The 22,122-nt window shown below is 49.3% G+C and overlaps 1 long non-coding RNA gene across 1 annotated transcript; it reads right to left on the reverse strand.

Moving 5' to 3' along the window:
• Positions 1-1,254: 1,254 nt before the first annotated feature.
• LOC115289213 lies at positions 1,255-2,050 on the reverse strand. Its single transcript, XR_003907473.1, has 2 exons — positions 1,777-2,050; positions 1,255-1,568 (listed from the first exon to the last, which is right to left on the reverse strand). It is a non-coding gene; the product is annotated as an uncharacterized LOC115289213 (long non-coding RNA).
• Positions 2,051-22,122: the final 20,072 nt, after the last annotated feature.

The raw sequence follows: 22,122 nt of genomic DNA on the forward strand, positions 1-22,122 counted from the left end.
TTAGAGCAGCAGATTGGAAAAGACCCTCAACAGCTTTTAGACCAGAGCTTGGATTTCAGACAGCCAGCGGACATTCAGTCAGCACTTGTCAAGTGAGTGAATAAAATCTACCGTTGGAGTGCCTGGGTGGCTCAGTCGGTTGGGCGTCCAGCTTCGGCTCAGGTCATGATCTCACAGTTTGTGGGTTCGAGCCCTGCGTTGGGCTCTGTGCTGACAGCTCAGAGCCTGGAGCCTGCTTCGGATTCTGTGTCTCCTTCTCTCTCTGCCCCTCCCCTGCTCGCGCTGTCTCTCTCTGTCTCTCAAAAATAAATAAAAAACATTAAAATAAATTTTTAAAAATCGACTGTAAACTGCGAGTCCCCGCCCACACATCCTACACTGCCTTAAAAATACTGAACTGGGAGGACCTGGGCGGAGCAGTCGGTTGAGTGACTTCGGCTCAGGTCATGATCTCACCGTTTGTGAATTCGAACCCTGCATTAGGCTCTGTGCTGAGAGCGCAGAGCCTGGTTTGGATCTTCTGTCTCCCTCTCTCTGTCTCTCTGTCTCAAAAATGAATAAACATAAATTTTTTTTTTTTAAGAACCTGAATTGGAATGCTTTGCCGACGTGGCTTGTGCTGTGGTCCTTGCAGGCCCCAGCCTCCCCAGCACATTACGCTGCCTGCTGCCCATCTGCCCCTACGCTTTTCTGTTCGTGACTCTGGGAGTCTGTCCGGCTTTGTTCCAGTCTCCCGGGGCGGGAGCTGCACAGCGCATCTCGGTCAGCGCCGCCCTTTAAGCGCGAGGCTGCGCGCTCCGTGCCCATGCCGAGCCGTTTGGTTCGTCCTCGGTGGGGGTGCCCATCTTATCAATGAACATAATTGTAGAGTCAGATTAAAATGCTTCGCCCTACATTTTACTCTAGGATGTTGGAAATCTTTTCAGGTGTAACTTAGCACACACGTGTTTTCTCTGGGCTCCCCTGGGGCCACGTCATTATAATGAGGGCCGACCCAGAGAATCTGGTCAGTAGGTTTACCCACCTGCAGCGTGGTCTTCCAGCCTTTCTTTCAGGGGGATTCTTGACCATGTTCCCTGGCCACGCCTCGTCGCTCTCAGCCCTGTCTCTGTCTTGGGCGGGCCACGTAAGTGTGACCAACAATGAGCATGTTACTCTGGGAGTCTATCTGGAATACTTTATACACGAGCGGGCCACCATGTGGTTTGAAGATTTCTTTAGGAAGGTAGACTAAACTGTCACAACCCCCAAATCTCACTGACTCAGTACAGTTGAGGTTTATTTCTTATTCCTGGGACAGTTCACTGTCCCCTAAGTTGGCATAAAGCCCCGGGGGGCCCACACCCCTTCATCTGTGGCTTCCCCAGGCTCCGGGGCTTCAGAGTCCTCTGCCCATCTCCCCACATTCCTCGGACACACGGGGGCAGAGAGCAGGGAGGACCGCACGCCTGCAGTGAGCTCCGTCCACGCCAGGAGGTGGCGCTGTAGGCGTACTTCCATTGGCCTTCCTAAGTCACGTGGTAGCGCGCAGCCGCAAGGGAGGCTGGGAGTCAGGTGAACTGTGTGCCCTGCGGGAAGAGCCAGCGTTTTGGTGAGCACATAGAGGAGTCTTTTCGACTTTAGGTACTTGATGTGGATTATCTGTCGCAGATTAAACACTGTGACTCATCTTGTTTTCAACGCTAACAGCTCTTTTTGTTGACATCCCTTTTAAATTTTACTTTGTATGTGGTTTTCCTTCTGGTAGAGAAGTCTGTTAAAATCACAACACCTCACCTGGAAGGGTTTTAGCGGCGCTGGTTTTCAGTTAGGCAGTTCTTTCTGTGCCTCCAAGAAACGTAACAGATTTCTAGCGTGGAGCAAATTGCCGGGAGAATGAAGCAAGGTCGAATGGGAAGAGAATAGTCTCACAACTTCTGTAGAATGTCTGTCTATCCAAGGACCCTTCAGGTCATCCAGAATCTGCCTGACTCCCTGCTGCTAGGATTCTTTGAACTTTCTTCCTCCTGGCTCAGGGCCACAACAGCCCCTGGTGGCTTTTCCTTGTACCTGAGATGTGGCAGGATGTGGTGCTGGGAGGCCCCGCCCCCAGGGTGGGGCTGGTGGTTACAAGAATCCAGACCCCTGTTGGCGACCACTACTTAGTGGGGACATAGAGTCCCTGCCCTTAGAAGTTAGTGGAAAATTAGACTTTAGGTCCACAATTTTGTTTTTAAACAAGCCCTTCTGTGGTCTGACTCTGCTGACCACTTTGCAGTGTTTTCCATCAGCATTTCATCGATTCTGAGATGCGCTTTTTTTCATGCTGTGACCTTTCTGAAACGTCTTCACAGCTAACAGCAGTAATGGCAGTATGTTCCTTAACGTTTCCTAAGGTCACAACACCTCCTCCAGTCGATGAGGTCTCGTTTGGATTGAGAAGACACGATGTTACTTTAATAGATGGTGTGGTCATGCTGAACTGCACATTAAGCCATAGCACAGAGCTGGTGATGACTTGTGTGCACCAACCCCCAAAGCCAACGTTTTATGTTGAATATTTGTGTTATCAGTCATTATTCATCCCGTATTCATTCCGGATATTTACAGTATTGTTTTGCATTTATTATAATAAAATAACTTATATTTATTGAACATACATTATACTCCTGACAATGTCCTATTAACTGATTTGATCCTCAGAACAACTTCCTAAAGTAACTACTTTTATCCTCAAGTTGCAAATGAGAAACTGAGTGACAGAGAGACTGAAGTCACACAGCACTGACGGGCTGGGGCGGGGACCCAAGCCTCGGCAAGGGGGCTCTAAAATGCCCACTCTTCATGCTACATTTATCTTTTTTGTTCTTTCGCTGGCGAGATGGGTCAGTTCTTAACATTTTCCAAGAGAGATCTTAATTTTAGCTTTACTTGCTGCATCACCATCATTGTCTATTTGTTTTTAACACAGGGCTTCGGGTCTCGCAAACAGCTGTTTGTTTCAGGGAGATAGAGATATAAAAAAAAGTCTATAGTCTTGTAAATTACATTTATAGAGAAAAAAATTTTAATATCAAATGTCTTTGTTCCTACTAATTATTTTGGAACAATGTTATATTTTTGGTTAAAAATTTATTGACTTAAGAAAACATCTTTTACTCCGGTATTATTGATGGATTAGACCACTACATTAGTTTTGCATGTAATGCTGAAGATACTCATTCTATTTTCAGTCTTACTGTGATATGACTTTCTTATACTTGTTCTTCTAAATGTCTGTTGTCAATATTCTGTACTAGATTATTATCCTAAATACTACAATATGTATTTTTCTTTATATCTTATTATTGAACAGAATTAATGCTTAATAAATGTTAATAGATAAGTAATATATGTCTATTTAAAAATCATTAATGCTGCAGTAGAGTTTTTCTAACGATTCTGGTCACTGCCTCCTTTATTTAAAATTAATTAATTTTTGAGAACGAGGGTACAAGTGGGGGGGGGGGGCAGAGAAATGGAGAGAGAGAGAACCAACCCCAAGCAGGCTCCGCATCATCAGCACAGAGCCTGACACAGGGCTCGAATTCATAAACCATAAGATCGTGAAGATCACTGCAGCTGAAGTTGGATGTGTACCCAGCTGAGCCACCCAGGCGCCCTTGGTCTCTGCCCCCTGAGAGGAGAAGACAGGAAACAGGCAATGCTGGACTCTTTGTATTCATAATGTCAGCTAGTCCGGAGACAGGCAAGCGACCAATAGACACATCAGTAATATTGGGCAGGCAGTGGTTTGAGATGGGGGTCAGGTGACAATCGGGGTTTAGATAATTATCGGCCTGATAATTTGCTTCCTTGAGTCAGATTCTGTTAAAAGCACTTCACACGGGCCAACGAGCTGATGAAGTCGATACTATTATCATCCCCCGCTTACAGACATGGAGCCCGAAATGCAGGAAGTTACAACTTTTACATAAACTTACATGCACTATATTTTTATAACAGTTCCTTAAAACACTGGCATTATTATTATTACCTTTGTTTTTGAGAAAACTGAAGATTTGGAGGTTTGAGACCCACCCCACCCCTGACCCGCATCCCAAGGTTCACCTAGCAAGTGAACAGAAAACCACCAACGCTGCTTTTCCGACAGATGTGGTGATTTTCCCGCCGCACACTGCACAGCCCCTCTTGCCCAGCGCCCGTCACTGTGCCCGTGTGGGCGCTGATGTTTCTGCTGCGCGCACACCCTCATCGTAGAGCACGGCAGTGGAGAGCAGTGAAGGTGTCTTCACACTCAGCCGAATGAGTCCCAGGTTTCCCACAGAAGCTCCATGTCCTTCCTTCCCACTGTTCCCCGGAACCACGGCCGCCGGGGTGCTGGGCAGTCGTGGGCTCCAGGCCCGCGGGCCATCCCGGGCCTTCCGACCCCCGCGTGCCTCAGAACCACTCCCCTGTCCGGCTACACCGTCCTCGATGACAGGATCTCCTGAGCAGAACTCTGCTCATTACACAATGAGCGTGAAATATTTAAACGTGTGCGTGCCCGTGTGTGAGCACCCACACACGGGCACGCACACGCACACGCATGTGCTTGTATTAAAATCCTACGTTGCAGGAGAGCTGGCTTGATTACGCCCATCGCCGAACGGGCGGGTTGGCTGGACAGCTCGTCACAGGCGAAGAGACAGAACTAAGTCTCGAGACGTGAATCCGAGGCCCGGCCCGGCTATTTGTGGCTCAGCTGGCCGGTTCCTTGTCCGTCCTGGCTGCTGCATCCACTGAAAATGTAAATGACGGGGGAAGAGGCCTTCTTCCCTTTGCCCCTGGTGTTACCTCCCCAGAGCTCATCATGTGTTGGTCACTTGCAAACATTAGTTCTCTGATCGTTGCAATAGTTTTGAGGGATGGATATTTTTCCTCTGTTACAAACAGGGAAACTACAGCTGAAAGAAATTAAAAACGCTGCCCACTGTCTTGTGACACGTGAGAGCAGAAATTCGAGCTCCGGTCTGACACCGAAGCCGATGGATGTCCCCTGGCCGTCCTCCTGCCTGTGCCAGGCTGTGCGTGCACGCAGACGGTCAGCACGCCGAGTGCCCGCGCTGTGGTCGTTGGGCCCCGCCCCCTCGTGTTCACTGATGGGGGGATTATAACGCGAACCTATTATTACAGCACATCTGTGCTGCACAGGATGGTGTGCTTGCGCTCACTTTCAGCTTCCTTTATCTCTCTCTTGACTCGGCTGCTATACCCAAGTGCCACCGGCCCCGTGGCTTATAAACAACAGAAATTCATATCTCAGTTCTGGGGCTGAAGTCCAAGGTCACGGTGCCAGCCTGGTCAGGTTCTGATAGAGCCCTCTTCCGGCTTGCAGATGCCGACTGCACCTTGCTATCCCTTATAGTAGAGAGTTGGGGGAGGAAGTGACGGCTCTTGTGACTTTTATGAGGCACAAACCCTATCATACAGGTTTGGGGGGGTGCGTTCTGTTCGTAAAACCTTCCTCTGGACCATCGTCTCATTACCAGAGCCCGCTTTTTGCCGTTAGGCCTCTTAAGTGCTAACCAGGGCTCACCATGAGCAGAAACGGCCTCTGACTTCTGCTCTCCAGGTCCCACTGACTTCCGGTGAGGGGGCAATGCCGGTGCCAGGAGTTCCCAGCACCCGCCTCTGCACCTGAGACGGAAGGTCAGCCCTGCTGGCCAGCGAGGGGATTTACCTGCCACCCCAGGGGGGAAGACGGTGTGGTCCTAGCGGTGCGGGCTCCAGCCAGACTTGGCTTTGCCATTAGGTCCAGAAAATGTCTCCTCATGGACCCGCTCCCCAGTGGGCGTCCCTCCTGCGGCCGGTCCCTCACTGCTGGGAACGCGGTGAGCTTTCCTCCGGGGCCTGTGGCCACGATTCCAACTTCAAAGCAGCCAATGTAGCTTCCAGAAGCAGAGCTCCAACCCCGTGTGCCTCCAGGAGGAGGGGGGATGGGGCTGAAAGTTCCATGCTTCTAATCATGATGTGGTCTTTCTGGTGACCGGCCCCCTTCCAAAGTCAGCCAGGAGCCCACCGAGAGTCACCTCTTCTCCCCCAGGAAATTCCGGGGGATTTAGGAGCTCAGTCAGGAACCTGGGTCAAAGATCAAATACACATATTCGTCATAATGCCACAGTAATAAAGCAAATATCAATGTAGCCACAGTGAGGTTAAGAAATAGAAATTGCCATTATCTTTGAAGTTTTTGTCTTTGTGTCTCTTCTGGACGTGCCCCCAAAGTACTGTTCCTTTGCTTGAAGTATCCTCTCCTTGCTCACCTCTACCGCTTTATCACTTAGTATGTCTCCTGAAACAATTTTACCTGCTTTTGATCTCACAGAAATAAAATCATGCAGGGGCGCCTGGGTGGCTCAGTCGGTTAAGTGTCCGACTTTGGCTCAGGTCTTGATCTCTCTGTCTGTGGGTTTGAGCCCCACGTCAGGCTCTGTGCTGATAGCCCAGAACCTGTTTTGGCTTCTGTGTCTCCCTCTCTCTCTGCCCCTCCCCCACTTGTGCTCTGTCTCTCAAGAATAAATGTTAAAAATTTTTAAAAACTCATGCATAGTATATGTATGTAGTTTGCTTATGTATGACTGCTTTGATCTCCTATAAATAAAATCATTGTTAGTATTCACTCTTGCTTGCTTTTTTTATTGAATGCTATGGGGTTTCTCTCTACTGCTGTCCATTGTTACAATTCACTAACTGTTATTGAAGAATAGTATTCTATTACATAAGCACTTATAACTTCCTTAATGGATTATCTTATTGGATATTGGATTGATTCCAATTTTTATTGCAATGCTTGTATTTTTCGCCTCTCCTGGTATATATATGGAAGAGTCTGGGCTTTTTATGTGCAAATTTCTGTGTTTGAGTTATTAAAAAAAAAACACATGTATTGTTGTAATCAGAACAATACCGCAAGCAGAAAAGACTCTTCTGTTTATTATATCTCTAATCCTCCCTGGGGTAAGTCTATGTCTAGACTAGTGACAATCATGAAATCTTTTTTTGACATTTATTTATTTTGAGAAAGACAGAGACACAGTGTGAGTGGGGGAAGGGGCAGAAAAAGAGAGACACAGAATGGGAAGCAGGCTCCAGGCTCCGAGCACAGAGCCTGATGCGGGGCTCGAACCCATGACCCATGAGATCATGACCTGAGCCGAAGTTGGCCGTTAAGTGACGGAGCCACCCAGGCGCCCCTCAATCATAAAATCTTAACAAGGATATCAGGACCTGGGAGCAAATGACAACAGCAAGTGACAGCACAAGAAACTGCCACTTGGAAACAGACCAACATTGGGACCTTTTGTCTTGGAATGATGCCAGTGGGGAAGCCCCGGGAGCCAAAGCCACTGGCCTGTTGAGAGGTGTGACCAGAGGACGTGCGTGTGCCCCACGTGCCCCACGGTTCCAGACCCCCGCTTCCTCCAGCGTCAGAAGAGCAACCCACCCACACGCCAGCGGCCAGCACCAAGCTCAGCACTGTCCCCCAGGCCAACCTTCCCTGCCGTGTTTTCCTCCCTGTCATTTGTGCCATAATTATCTCCTTCCTCAGGCTCAGACCCTGAGGTATCTTTGCCTCCTGTCTCACCCCATCAGTCACCCAGCTCTTAGAGTTCGCTGTAGTGTCTCTCCAGACTGTCCCTTTAGGGTCCCGTCACCTTGAGTCTAGCCCCCACCATTCCCTGCCTCCCACACCTTCCCTTGTCATTACAGTCTGTGCACAAATACAGCGGGGCCTCCGAAAACACGGAGTCCATCACTTCCTGCTCAACAGCGGCGATGCCTCCTCTCCTGCCGCCCAAGAATCCGATTCTAGTGAGCCTCCATGGATGCCTGGGACCCCCAAAGTATGGCCCCAAGTCACTCCTGTGCAAGTCAGTCTCTCAGCTCAGAGCTGGCCACGCTCCTGGGTTTTCCTGAGTTGCAAAGATCTCCATGAACCCAAACTCCCTGACGGTCCTTATGTCTGTGGGTTTGTCCTCCCTTCGTCCCACGTTGGGGTGCCTGCTCTTCACTCACAAGCCGAAGTGCCCGCCTTCACGACGCAGGGTCTCCTGTTGAAGGGCTTCCCTTGACGCATAGACACTTTCCACAACCTAAGGGCATGTTCCTTTGTGCCTTAGTGCATTCAGCCACCCCCACAGGCAGGGCACTGCCTCACAACTGGGTGTTTAGCAAGTTAACAGAGTTTGTCCCTGAAGGAGCTGCAATAAATGGAAAAATGATTGAATCTCAAAAGTTGCAGATGCATTTAATGAATGATAGATGCTTACAAATGCCATCGTCTTACTCATGGGAACAGAAGAGTCCTGAGCTGAGCCGCATACAGTAGCTTAGACCCGGGAAGAGTTACATCTAACATCCTTAATTTGTAGATTAAAAAACCAGAGTAGGAGTGTCTTCCAGCATGTCGCGACTTGTTTTGACTTGCAGCAGCACTGATCTCTCCATTGTCTAAACTAATCTTGTTCCAGCAGCCTTAACACATGGAGGAATGCATCACAACGCATTGACCTAGAAGAATGAGCCATTAATTGGGGTGAAGAAAGTCAACGAACACATAAATTCAATTTTTCATGTAAAATGTAAATACATAAAAAGAAACCTGATCAGACATAAAACACATCAAAAGTGAGAGTGTGACCCTGAAAATTAAACCAGGTATAGATGAAGTCGATGACCACCCAAGTGAACAGTGGGTCCATGACATGGTCGCGGTAGAGGTAGGAGCTGTGATTCTAGCACAGGGGACACGAACTGGGAGAAGACTTAACTTTTGAGAGCAACTCACACGTTCTGAAGGACGACTTGAACACAAGGTGAGATGTTAAAAAAAAATCTGTACCACGAATTTGAATGACAAGAGGAGAGAGCCAAGGCTTCGCATTTGTTCTGGTCTTTCAAAGGAAACTGGACAAAAATAGCATGGGTTTGAGGAAAACAGTAATTGGTGATGAGAGATGGCGTTTTCTCCGTGACCCAGAAACAAAATGTCAAAGTTTGCACTGGAAAATTACAACATTCCCGATATCCCCCCAAAGCACACATGTCCCAATCACAATTCAAGAGCACGTGGCTTTGTCTCGCTGCCATCCATGGGTTCGTTCAAACCGGAGGTCAGAAGTCCATCCATCCCGCCGCGCACGCACTGAGGGTCTGCGGGACGCTTCACAGAGCGAAGAGCTGAACGGGATCTGTCAGGCTTCACCACGTGCAGGACCCAACTGAACAGTTTCTGACCAAAATCTGTCATCAAATTTCTCTGACTTTAGCCTTTCCCTGGATGTTTGTGGAAGGCTGGCTAGGTGAGGATATTAGCAAGTACTACACAAAAAACTGGATTTGTGGTCCAATGAGTTTCAAAAAATCCAATCAAATGGGTTTCTTTGTTATGTAACTTGTGAAAACGTACAACGTATATTTGGAAACTTCCAGAAGAGGGAATGGCATGCAATCTCTTCCAAATATATCCTTCTCCGAACCCCTTTTCCCTGAGCAGGGTGCAGGACAGTATTCTGCACAAATCCTGTAAGGAGCTTAACTGAGGCCTTTCCTCCAAATGCCTTTTGGAGATTTCAATAAAGCACTGAGCATATTCAAAAAATTATGCTGCTCCCGTGGAAATGATTTCTACCTGAGGCTCCTCTTTAGAGCGTAAGACATTTGTTTGGGTGGGTCTGAGTCCTTCGGCACCAGCTAAGAATGGGGGACTATCATGGGCAGCTCTTTCCTCCCCATCCTGACGCATCAGCCTGCGCGGACAGGAGCCCAGGAAGGGGCAGGACGCGGTGAGTGAGTTCAACACATAGTGACGTCTCAAGAGCAGACACACAAGCTGTATCCCATGTTTGGCCCGAAGAGAGGAGAGCTGGTGTGAAGGTGGGGCTGGAAGCCCAGGGTCGTCCCCTAGAGGCGGAGGTTGAAAGTGGGTGAGAAACAGAAAGCGAGCTGACCCTCTGCCTGTCACCGAAAGCCCTCCCCTCCTCCTTTCAATCTCCCAGAACATTTTCTGGGGAAATGTTCAAGCCAAGTGATTTCCAATTCTTTGCTACCAATAACACGGAAGCTAGATGTAACCGGGTTGTCATGGTATAGAATACTAAAAATAAAGTTTGAGAGTGAATTGCAATGCAATTTCTAGCATTGAACTTGGAAGAGGTTGAAAGAATCAGTGACACTGCTCTATCAAAACCGCTTCCAACTCCATCTACTTATTTATGTGAGCGAGGTTTCTTGGCACTTAAATCTATACAAATACAAACAGGGATTAAAATTCATGTTGAACTCTGGCTCATTCTATACAATAGTAATATTCATCTGTGGATACTTAAAATAACTGAAAACTGGTTTTGCCCATCGTGTTAAGAGATGTACTTTCTGTAAAATATTATCTTGATGTTTATAAAAGTTTTTAAGTATTGAGTGTTTTGTAATAACTGGAAAGAAAAGTGCTTAGAATTTCAATACGTAAGTGCATACATAGATTCTTTTTGCAGAAAGGCATAATGAGGTAAGGAATGATTTTCAAATGCAAACAGATATTAGGATAAAACTTTGTGAGGGAAGTGGAACAGAGACATTCGTCCAAAGAGAAAAGGAAACAATGTGAAAATTCGGATCCTGAAGAAGACATGGATCTTGTATTTAAACACGGGTGATCGTGGCTGTCAGACTGTGTTGACATTCCAGGGGACGTACTTACCAGAATAATGTAGTGATTTTGTGTGAAATTTTATTTTATAGCTGTTTGCACATATAACAAAAATTTTAGATACCAACTGAAAAAATGTGGGCAGATATATGATTTTTCAAAGTTCTTGAAGGACATCACATGGACAAAAATATTTGAAGCTTATAATTATTTTTTTTTTGGTCTTAAAATTTTTTTAGTTTATTTTTTGAGAGAGCAAGAGCAGGGGAGAGGCAGAGAGAGAGGGAAAGAGAGAATTCCAAGCAGGCTCTGCACTGTCAGCACACAGCCCGATGTGGGGCTCGAGCCCGCAAACTGTGAGATCATGACCTGAGCTGAAAGCAAGAGTCAGATGCGTGTCTGAACCACTCAGGCGCCCCCAAAGCTTATAATTCTTAAACAGCGTGACGTCCTACTTTGTCAGCCCATGTGCAGGGTATCAACTGCTATGTAGGAGGTTGCCCCAAACTGAATGACATAAGCAATATTTATACGTTATGTCATGTATATGTTTATATGTGTGTGTGTATAATACTCCTCTTCCAGTTGCGGGGTTGACAGGCTCAGCCGGGCGTCCTGACTCAGGGCTGCGTGCCGTTGTGGTCCGATGGCGGCGGGGGCACATCGCGGAGGTCTCCTCACTCACGTGTCTGCTGGGTGACAGATGTGTCAGCTGGGAGGCAGTAGCCACACACGGTCTCCCTCTGGTGCTTGGGCTTCCTCGCAAAATGGCAGGTACATTCCAAGGGTGAATATCCTGAGACTGAGGGAGGACGGGGGAGAGAGACAGAGAGAGAGAAGCAGGTGGAGTTGTATAAGGACCTTGGACTTCACAGAGCATCTCTTCTTTTGTGTTGACAAAGTCCAGCCCGGGTTCAAGGGCAGAAGACAGACCCCACTGTTTGATGCTGGAGTGGCAAGGTTCTAGAAGAGCATGTGGGACCGGAAATATTTTCGCAGCTATTTCCGGAAAACACAGACTGCCACAGATCACTCCGGGGACCAGGAAGCCACATACTGTCCTGCGACACCATCCTGGCAGAAGACGGATGGCTGTGCCGGGTGCGGCCCGGCCTGACTTTAGGGCAGGAGGACTCTAGACCGCGTGCTGGGGCTGAACGGATCCGTTGCTTTGCTTCTGGTGGTCCTGACACCGGTTACTGCAGGTGCCTGCCTGTCCCCCGCAGCGAGCAAGGCACCGGGGGCCTCCTGCTTCTCTTCCGCGGCCTTGACCTCAGCTCTGTGTTCCACGAGGCCCTGTGAGGTTCCTGGGGCAGGAGCCTGTCTTGGGTGAAACTATTGGAAATCAAGTCGATATTTTCCTTCAACATTGAAGCCTTCAACGTACTTTCAGTGGGTAACTGCGTCCACTTGTCCCCCCAGAATGATTTTCACTTAGTTGGAAAATGTCAGTTAAAATTTACACCCTCACTATAGTGAAAAAAGATGTAAAAAATAGAAATGGCTTTCTTTTCAGACACTGTCACCATCTCTCTCTTGCATATGGCTTCCAGCAAGAGGGGTGTGTGTGTGTGTGTGTGTGTGTGTGTGTGTGTGTGTTTCTTTCCTTCTATTTCCCTGATGATTTGGCTGTGGAGTCTCAGAAAACTTGGGCCCTTGCCTGTAACTAAGAATGAAAAGGCCTTGCACTGAAAATGTGGAAGCGTATAAAAAATCTTCAATATATATACTATTTTCAGATTGCGTATCAACATAACATTTAGGATTCAAGTCGCCTATCTTTATCTATGTAGATGCTACATCAGAACTACCACCTTCCTATGTAAGTGGGTGGAAACGGCCCAAGAGCCGCTTTCAACATTTCCAGCACTTCCATCTCCCTCCCGGCTTCGCTACGTGAAGGGCGTCACTTTCCACGCGGGGACCGCTACCCATTGTGTCTGCTTCCAGCGATGCAGCCGTTTCCTCCCAGATGAGCTGCATCCTTAGCACAGTCCGGTGGGGCAGGCGGCAGGAAGGGCTTCTCGGTTTGATCGTCGCTTATTATACCTCGCCTTCCATGATGGCTGGAATCACCATTTCAAGTCCAAAGCCATTTAGCAGTGTGGTTTTGTATCTACTTACCTCATCCTTCAGATACGCCAAATCCTCTCTGCCGCTGTGGAAGTGGAAATATTATTTACCTCATCAGTCCAAGGTTCTATTTCTGACTGGGTGTTCAATCGGCTGGGGGTATTATTTGGGAAAAGGAACATGATCTAACGAGTTAGGATGTTCTGTGGCGCGTGGTGACTTAATACGCTATTTTTTTCTTTGGTTTAAAAAGCCAAGTTAATTGCGGTCTGGTAATAAGTTTGAAATAAATTAGCTATAACTGAGAAGGACACATATAAGCCATTGACATCTAGACATCTCAGCAGCTGGAGAAAATGCCAGCATAATTCCTAAATTGAGAGTTTTAGTGACAAAGCAAGATATGCCTGGAGGAGTCACACAGCCAAAATTATCCCTGCCATTTCCACCAAATGTTTCCAAAGAGCTTCTAAAATGGTGCCTGCGGTAAGGAGTTAGCCATTTCCCACTTGTGGGGCCTATGGATTCTGGCTCCTGCTCAGGTTCTGAACCCTGACTGTCGCCAGCAGCGCAGGACTTGGGACACTCAGGCCGGCTCGGATCCCACGGCACCCCGAAGCCCGAAGTGTCGAATCAAAAGAGCTTGTGTAGCCAGTTTACAAGATGGCCTCAGCACTGGCCGGCCCTGGTGCCCGTACCCCACACCCCTGCGGCCCCTCCCATCGCACCAGGTTGGGCTGCATGACCCATCGTGGCGCTGGGTCACTCCTGAGCTTTTGCCCAGGACATTCTCTCCCTGTCTCCCTCAGGGAGAAGCTGGCTGCCATGTTGGGAGCAGCCCTACGGGGAAGCCCATGTGTCAAGGAACTGACGCCCTTCGGCCAACAGCGGGTGGGGAACAGAGACCCAAAGCAACCATGTGAGTGAGTCTGAAGCTGATCCCCGACCCGGTGAAGCCTTGAGGTCAAGTGAGCCATTCCTGCTTCCTGACCTCCGGAACTCTGCAAGGTCATACGCAGCTGCTTCTCCCAGCCACTGAGTTGTGGGGAGCTTTGTTATGCAGCAATAGAGAACTAGTCCATAGCTAAAATTCTATTTTATCTCTTCTTTTAAGAAGTTTTTTTAAATGTTTATTTTTGAGAGAGACAGTGTGAGCGGGGGAAGAGCAGAGATAGGGGGAGACACAGAATCTGAAGCAGGCTCCAGGCTCTGAGCTGTCAGCACAGAGCCCCACCTGGAGCTTGAAATCATGAACCGTGAGATCATGACCTGAGCTGAAGTTGGACGCTCAACTGACTGAGCCGCCCTTAAAATTCTATTTTAAATCCAAGACTTGGTGAGCCTGTGGGGTCTCCCCTCTGAGCAGGTGGATTTCAAGTCATACAGGAGAGGATTGGGGAGCAAGAGCCCAGTGTACCAGTCAGAGTCCAGTCCCAAACTTTGGCAGAAAGAATAACACTGGTAACTAGGTATAAAGTACTAACTCGGTCACCGACAACAGGAAAAGAAAAGAGTGATCAGTATCACAGAGGTCATTGCTGCGGGAAGCATTTCCGCTTGGGTGCAGGACACGCCGTGGAGGCTGGAGTTATTAACTCTCAGAAGCTCTAAGGAGGGGTGACACTCACTGGTGCGGGGGTCTCTGAGCTGGAGGAAGGTGCCCTGGGGCTGGCCCCGGAGCCCCTGAGGAGCAGGTGCTGCTCACTGGGGCTGGAGTCCTCGAAGGGAGGGGGTCAGGTGGCTCTCGGGGTGCTGAGAGGCTGCAAACAGCATCCGGCGCTGCTGCGGAAAGGCTGAGTGCACCGGTGCTGGGCGTGGCTTCGGGAGCAGCTCCCACCCCTGCAGGTGGCGCCCCACACCTGCAGGCGCCCTCCTCACCCCTCACCCCCACCCCCGCAGGTGCCCTCCTCACCCCTCACCCCCACACCTGCAGGTGCCCTCACCCCCACACCTGCAGGCGCCCTCCTCACCCCTCACCCCCACACCTGCAGGTGCCCTCCTCACCCCTCACCCCCACACCTGCAGTGCCCTCCTCACCCCTACTGGCCATCCTAACCCAGAGGCCTCCTTTCTGCAGAGCCTTCAAACCACAGTGCTGAACACGGTGGGGTGGGCTTGGAGCCCAGAGACAGTGACTTCATCCCTGGCTCACCTCGCATCCTTTACCCGCTTTATTTGTCTTCATGCCACTTACCCCTCGAATATGATGGAATTCACTTGTCTCGCTGCTGGAACTCGGGCACCAGGCTGGGGTCCTCGCCTGTTTTGCTGCGTCGGAGCACTTAGAACAATGTCTGGCACAAGGCAGCATTCGATAAATGCGGAGTGAACAAACGTAACCCCCGTGACACGTCTTGAGAGTGTCCCCTGGAGAGAACGGCCTCCTGTGTCAGCAGCATGTGGTTCTCGGGGGCAAAGGACCCTGGATGAGACCGGGTACACGTCCTGACGCACAGCCCTGTCCCTGTGTGGTTTGGGATCGCTTCCTCATCGACGGGGTCCTCAGGGACAGCCGTCCAGAACCCAGACGCGATTCGGGGTGACTCTCAGAAGTCATTGTCAGCTGCAAATCCAGGGCCCGACCAGCTTGTTCCGAAGTCTCCTTCCTAGTCACGACATTTTTAAATTGGATTCACTCAACCAGCATGGATTACTGTTGTGCCCAAATTTGTAATAGCGCCCCAAAAAAGACCAGAGACTACCAGGAAGACCTGAGACACACCTGCAAAAACAAAGGGCTTTATTACTGGCTTAAGCTGGGTCTCACCGACTCCACCAATCCGCTGGCCACGTGGTGTGAGCCCCGAACGAAGGCAGGGCAGGGCTTTTATCAGTTTGGGAGGGGAAGTTACAGGAAATGACAACAAGAGTACAGTGATCCAATCCCTGCCCCCTATCAATACTGGCAGTTGTGGGAGCCAATCACAGCATCCAGAGTATTGACCAATCAGAGTAGGCCCAGGACTCCCACGTAGGGTGTGACTAGGCCCGCCTCTAGGAAGGTCAAAGGTACCGCCGGCCTCTCCCGATTGGGCGCCGCAGAAGCTGTCCCTCCTTAATGCGCGCCCAATCATCCGGAGAAGCCGCCGCCTTCCCCTTTAAGTACAGGGGAAGGCTGAATCGGACCTGCGTCCTTACATTACATTTAAATTTGAGATTTTTTTGCTCCTTTAAATATTTTACTTTAGGGGATCAAAGTTTCAGTTAGCATTTTCGGGTATTTTTTCTCCTGGTAGGCTTTGGCAAATTCTGGTAAAATCGGAACATTAAGAATGGCCTCTCCGTTTTCCTTGCTTGAAGAGTTTCTGGAGGGTTTTCTGAGACATAGAAGTTTGAAGGAGTGTGTGAGGTTTTAGGGACTTTCTTCCGGAACCGCCGGAACTAACTTAGAAGACAGTATGATTAAAATACACGTCACAGCACTGCTTCCCGGTGCAAACTTACCCAAAACCAAGACTGCCTTCCAGCGGAAGGCGTAATCACATAGCGGAAACACACGTCGCCCTCCCCTCGCCCCCCATCAATAGCCACTTCAGTTGGTTTTTGGTTTATCCTCTCTCTACAAATATAAGCCAACATGGAGCGCTGTGTGGAGAGCACGCTTTTTTCGGACACAGCAGTGAGCCCGTTCCATACACTGCAGGGCGCTCTCTCCACTCAGCGTTTTACCCTGAACACAGAGCGCCCCGTTCACAACGCCACCTCCCGGCCGTGCTCCAGAATTTCCAGCCAGCCCCCCTACTGGTGGACGCTTAATTGTTTCCAATCATTTACTATTAAAAATAATGCCATGGGCACCAGGGTGGCTCGGTCGGTTAAGCACCTGACTTCGGCTCAGGTCATGATCCCTCGGTCTGTGGGTTCGAGCCCCGCGTTGGGCTCTGTGCTGACAGCTCAAAGCCTGGAGCCAACTTCGGATTCTGTGTCTCCCTCTCTCTCTGCCCCTCCCCTGCTCATGCGCTGTCTCAAAAACAAATAAGCATTAAAAAAATTAAAAACCAATAATGCCAAAGGTATTAACTTGGAGCATAGACTAGTTCGTGTTTTGCAGGTGTGACTTTGGGACAGATTCCTTGGGTGGGCAGCTGGGTGAGAACGTGGATGTTTGCAACAGTTTGTACACTGGCGTCCAGTTCCCCTGGGCAGGGGCTGTGCCATTTTATTGTGGATAATGGACAAAACTGTCCCCCCACCCCCGGTCTTGGTAACAGAGCGCGTGGTCATGTTTGCACTTCCGTCCACCTGCTGGGTGAGAACTGGCGTCTCGTGTGGTCCCACTGCTCTCATCTCCCTACGAACGGAATGGACCAGCGATTTGTATGCGTGAGGGCCACTGTCTCCCTTGTGTTGTTGGACTTGTTCTTTTGATATTTAGGACATATGTGTGTGTGGCATGTTAGCTTGACTAAAGGCTTATGTAATGCTTAGACATGGCTAATGTTCAAGTTCAAGTTGCCTGTTGGCTGTGATGACACCCTTCCGTTGCCATGACCTTCAGGAGAGAGAGTGCTGGACTTTCCCATTCCATCCTTGATCTCATCTCTGTGAGATCTCGATCTCTCGGTGCTGTGTTCTCGGTTATTTCTTCAGATCCCTCTTTGAGTTCATGAATTCTCTCTCTCTAGTAGCTTAAACGTGTGTGTGTGTGTGTGTGTGTGTGTGTGTGTGTGTGTGTAAAAGGGACCATCATAATTGTTCTTAAGTGTGCTGTCCAGCAGTGTCCTTGTGCAGCCACCACTCCCATCCAGAACCCTTTCGTCCTGCAAAGCCTGCGGACCTCCTCCTCTCCCCCCCCCCCCCCCCCCCCCCCCCCCCCCCCCCCCCCCCCCCCCCCCCCCCCCCCCCCCCCCCCCCCTTGCAGCCACCCCTCTACTTTCCATCTCTGTCATTTGGGCACTCTAAGCACTGTGTGTAAATGGAATCACACAGCATTTGTCTTACTGTGACTGGCCTATTTCACGTCGCATAATATTATCAAGGCTCATCCTACAGCGGATGTTGGAATGTCCTCTCTTCTTGATGCTAATATTTCACTGTCTGTATGTACCTTATGTGGCTTAGCCCTCAATCTGCTGATGGACACATGGGCTGCTTCTGTGTTTTGGCCATTGTGAATAATGCTACTATGAATATGGACATAAAAAAAAAATCTCTTCAAGCCCCTGCCTCAATTCCTTTGGGTACATACCCACAGGGGACTCGCTGGAGCATATGGTAATTCTATTTTTTATTTTTTTTTTGAGGCGATGCCATACCTACTGTTTCCACAGTGGCTGTATCATCTTACATTCTTGCTAAGAGTGTACCACAGTTCCAACTTCCCCACGCCCTCCCAGCACCTGTGATTTTATGCTTTGTTTCCTTTGTGATAGTAGGCATCCTAATGGGCATGAAGTGTCATTACGGTTTGACTTGCATTTCCCTAAGGATTAGTGATGTTGAGCATCTTGTCATGTTTTATTGGCCATACCTAGATCTTCTTTGGAGAAATGCTTATTCAAGTCTTTTGCCTGTTTTTGAAGTCGGTTGTTTGTCTTTATGTGGTTGAGTTTTAGGAGCCCTCCATCTATGCTGGCTCTCCATCGCTTAGTCAATCTATGATTCGCAAAGATACTCTCCCATCCTGTAGGTGGCCTTTTCGCTCTCTGGATGGTGTCCAGTGAGGCACGGTTGTAAGTTTTCACAAAGTCCAATTTGTCTATTTTTATTTGCGTTGCCTGTGCCTTTGGTGTCATATTCAAAAATATCATTGCCAATTCCAAAGGCGTGAAGCTGATGACATATGTTTTCTTCTAAGACTTTGGTAGTTTTAACCATCACGTTTAGGTCTTGGATGCATTTGGAGTTAATTTTTGTATGTGGTGTTAGAGAAGCGTCCCCCCCACTCTGTTCCTCTGCATGTGGATGTCCAGTTTGTTGAAAAGAACATCCTCCTCTGTTGAGTGGTCTTGGCATCCTTGTTGAAAATCCTCTCACCATGTAGGTGAGGGTTTGGTTCTGGGTGCTCTAGTCTGTTCCATTGGTCAATATGCTTGTCCCTGTACCAGCACCATACTGTTTTGATTGCTGTCACTTTGTAATAAGTTTTGAAACCAGGAACTGGAAGTTCTCCAACTTTGTTCTTCTTTTTCAAGGTTGCTTTTGCTATTCAGGGTCCCTTAAGGTCCCATCTAAATTATAGGATGAATTTTTCTATTTCTGCAAAAGATATCATTGACGTGTTCACAGGGATTGCCGCAAATCTGTAGTTTGGGTGGTACTGAAATTTTAACAATAATAACGTCTCCCTTTCGTGAGTGTGGGATGTCTCTTTGTTTATCCACATCTCTTGAACTTTTTTCTGCAAAGTTTTATAGTTTTCATTGTATAAGTTTTCCACTTCCTTGGCTAAATTAATTCCTAGTATTTTATTCATTTTGACGCTATTGTAAATGGAATTGTTTTCTTAATGTCCTTTTCAGATTGCTTGTTTTTAGCATAGCTCTAGTAGCTTTTCATCTGGGTTTCAACCTTCCACCGAGTTTTCAATTTAAGTAACTGCACCTTGTGATTTTCCTATGTTTTTAATTCATTCTTCAATTTCTTTTCTTGAATCACAGTTATCCTCACCTTCAAGCCTAGATGGTTCTTTGGTTTCTAATCTTTCTCTTCATTGTATCTACTAAATCCTTCTTTCACCAAAAATAGTTTTCAGTAGTATGTAAAATTTTTAATTGTAAACTCCTTTCAGCAAGCCATCACACAGGGGCATTTTGGGGGGTCTCTCCTGCCAAGCACCCAAGAGACACCACCAGCCAGGAACCATTTTTATGTTGGTTTATCAGCATCAGAATTTCTCAGACTAACTGGGTCTATGGGTTTAAGTCTCCATTTCCCGTGAGGGCAGATCCGTGGCTCCTAGTTTTCAGGGGAGATGTTTCTTTCCCCTCCTGAGCTCAGGCTGACACTCCCCGAGATCATCCAGGATTAATGAGTGATTTTCAGTCCACACACTGAGATGGAAGGCCATCACGGGCGGTGTCCCTGCTGATGTCCAGCCTCCTTTGGGAGTGAAACCTGGCCTCCAACTCCAGGTGAGTCAGTGCCCCTGTGCCGGGCTTGGTACTCCCACGCAGAAACAGCCACCAGATGTGGCGTTGTTTTTAATAGCAAATGACTGGAAACAACTGAAACGTGCTGCTAGTGGCTCTCTGTCCACACGTCTCTGCAGACTTCCCCGGTCTTGCTGCCTGTGTCCTCCTCCAAGTGACCACCGCGTGGTTGGCACTACACCAGATACCTGTTAGGCTTCTCAACAAATCTTGCCTCTGTCTCAGATGATCTTTCTGAGGACACAGACTTTCAGGACCTTGGCAGGGCCACCGACCGGGAAAGGCAGTCGGAGCCTGGAGACGCCCTCCCAGGAGCAGACGGCCCAGGGGCCAGAGGGGCTGACAGGTATCCGGACCACCCTGGAGCTGCGTGCCCACAGCGTGGAAAGCCCCATAAATAATTACTCTTGAACAACAGCAAAGAAGCTCCAGGAAACAGGTGTGTAGTGACTATTTCCCAGTACCGTCTACATCGTGGTCCTCATAGGCCCTTCGCCACTCGAGTAGAACACTGGATGGAGTCTGTCCACTGACTGCTGTGCCCATGGCCGCTCCCTTCGCGTCTCTGAGAACAGCTTCGGTAGAATGCAGAGCCCACATGTTTGCCGACCTTGGAGGATTCATCCATGGCTTTCAGAACTAAAATTAAATGCACACTGACCTGCGCATTTTATTGTTTGAGATTAGTGTGACCTTGATTCCAAAGCCAGATAAGGGCAAAAGAAACCACAGGCTCCATTTTATTCTCGAAAATTCCAAGCAAAATACTGGCTAATGGAATCCAACAGTGTGTATAAAACGTAATCATATGTCATGTTCAAGTCGGGTTTATTACAGAATAAACGTAAGGCTGGTTCACACCAGAAGAATCCGTGTAAGACACGAGAGAAAAATAGTATCAGTAAATGAATAAACATATTTTACCAAATTCATTCCCGAATTGTGATTCTAAATCCCCCCAAAACAAGACAAAAGAGTTAACAATTAAAGGGTTCTTCCTAAAATTGATCAAGACTATATGATACCCCAAAATCCTGAGCCAGGTATATGCATCATGGAGAAAGTCTGACTTCTTATTGTCACTAAGATCTGGGATAAGACAAAGATGCTCCCCCCTCCCCCCCCCAGTTCTTAATGCAACATTGGAGGTCGTTACTGAGGTTATTCAGAAAAAATAATACATTTAAAGATTTAAGGAAAAGAGAAGCAAAAACACTCTGGCTTTCATTTGACTTCACAATTCACGTTTCTCCACAATCCAGTTGCAATCTCTTTGATCCTGGGGTGTCGTGTCTGATACTTTTATCAAAATCCAAGACCGCACCTAGGGCAGAGTTGGTAGCAGATGCTAATTTGCAAAAGTGGATCCCATCTAAGTTGCGGAGTGGGTCAGATGACGAAATAAGAAACTACAGTGGCAACAACTGGACACGTTAGAGAGACACTCTTTCATGATAATCCCTTTTCAAAAGGCAGTTTCTCCGTGGCATTTTCTCCCCCAGGGCCCTGGCCCATCGACGCCCCCACTCAGCCTTCCAGCGCCCGAAAACCCCGCTCGCGAGCCGCCTTCCTCGCGCCGGCCAGCAGGTGGCGCCCGACCTCCACCGGCCGGACCCCGAGAGCGGCCAGAGCTCCGGGGCCGACCATCGCCTCCGAAAGGTGCCGCTTGTCCTGGACGGTGCTGCTACTCCGGGTCGTCGTCCAAACGTTGCAAATGGTCCCTGGGCTTCCAGGGACCGCGCAGGTGCTCAAGAGCCCCGCCCCGCCAGCACGGCTTCCTCCGGAAAGCCGGCGAGCCCCGGCACAGGATCCCCGTCGTCGGGGCCTGATCCCTCGCCCATCGGAGCGGAGCACGCGCGTGGCGCCGAGGGCTGGGGCCGACCAGGACCCGGGGTCTGCGCCCCGACCCTGTGGTCCCCGGAGGAAAAGGACGGGTTGGGGGCGGGAGGGTAGCGACCGGTTCTCACGCTTCCAGCCGCGTGCGGGGCGCTGGGCCGGCTGGCGACTGGTGGGTGGCCAGACATCAGGTGACAGGTCCGAAGGGCGGCCTGCGCCGGCACGACACGCCCCTCCCAGGTGTGGCGGGCAGGGCCGGTGTCCCCAGCGGTACGATTATCGACAACAACGACGGCCCGGTCAAAGCACGTGCTCACCTAGGGAGCGGCCGGGGCGGGAGCGGATGCCGGCGGGGCACGGGTGGCGTCGGAGCCGCCCCGCCCGGGAGGAAGCGGGGTCTCGGGCGCGACCGCCGCCGAGGACGCGGGAGCCGGGCGAGGTCGGCCGCCCCTC

This window comes from Suricata suricatta, chromosome 4 (assembly GCF_006229205.1).
Source record: "Suricata suricatta isolate VVHF042 chromosome 4, meerkat_22Aug2017_6uvM2_HiC, whole genome shotgun sequence".
NCBI lineage: Eukaryota > Metazoa > Chordata > Mammalia > Carnivora > Herpestidae > Suricata > Suricata suricatta.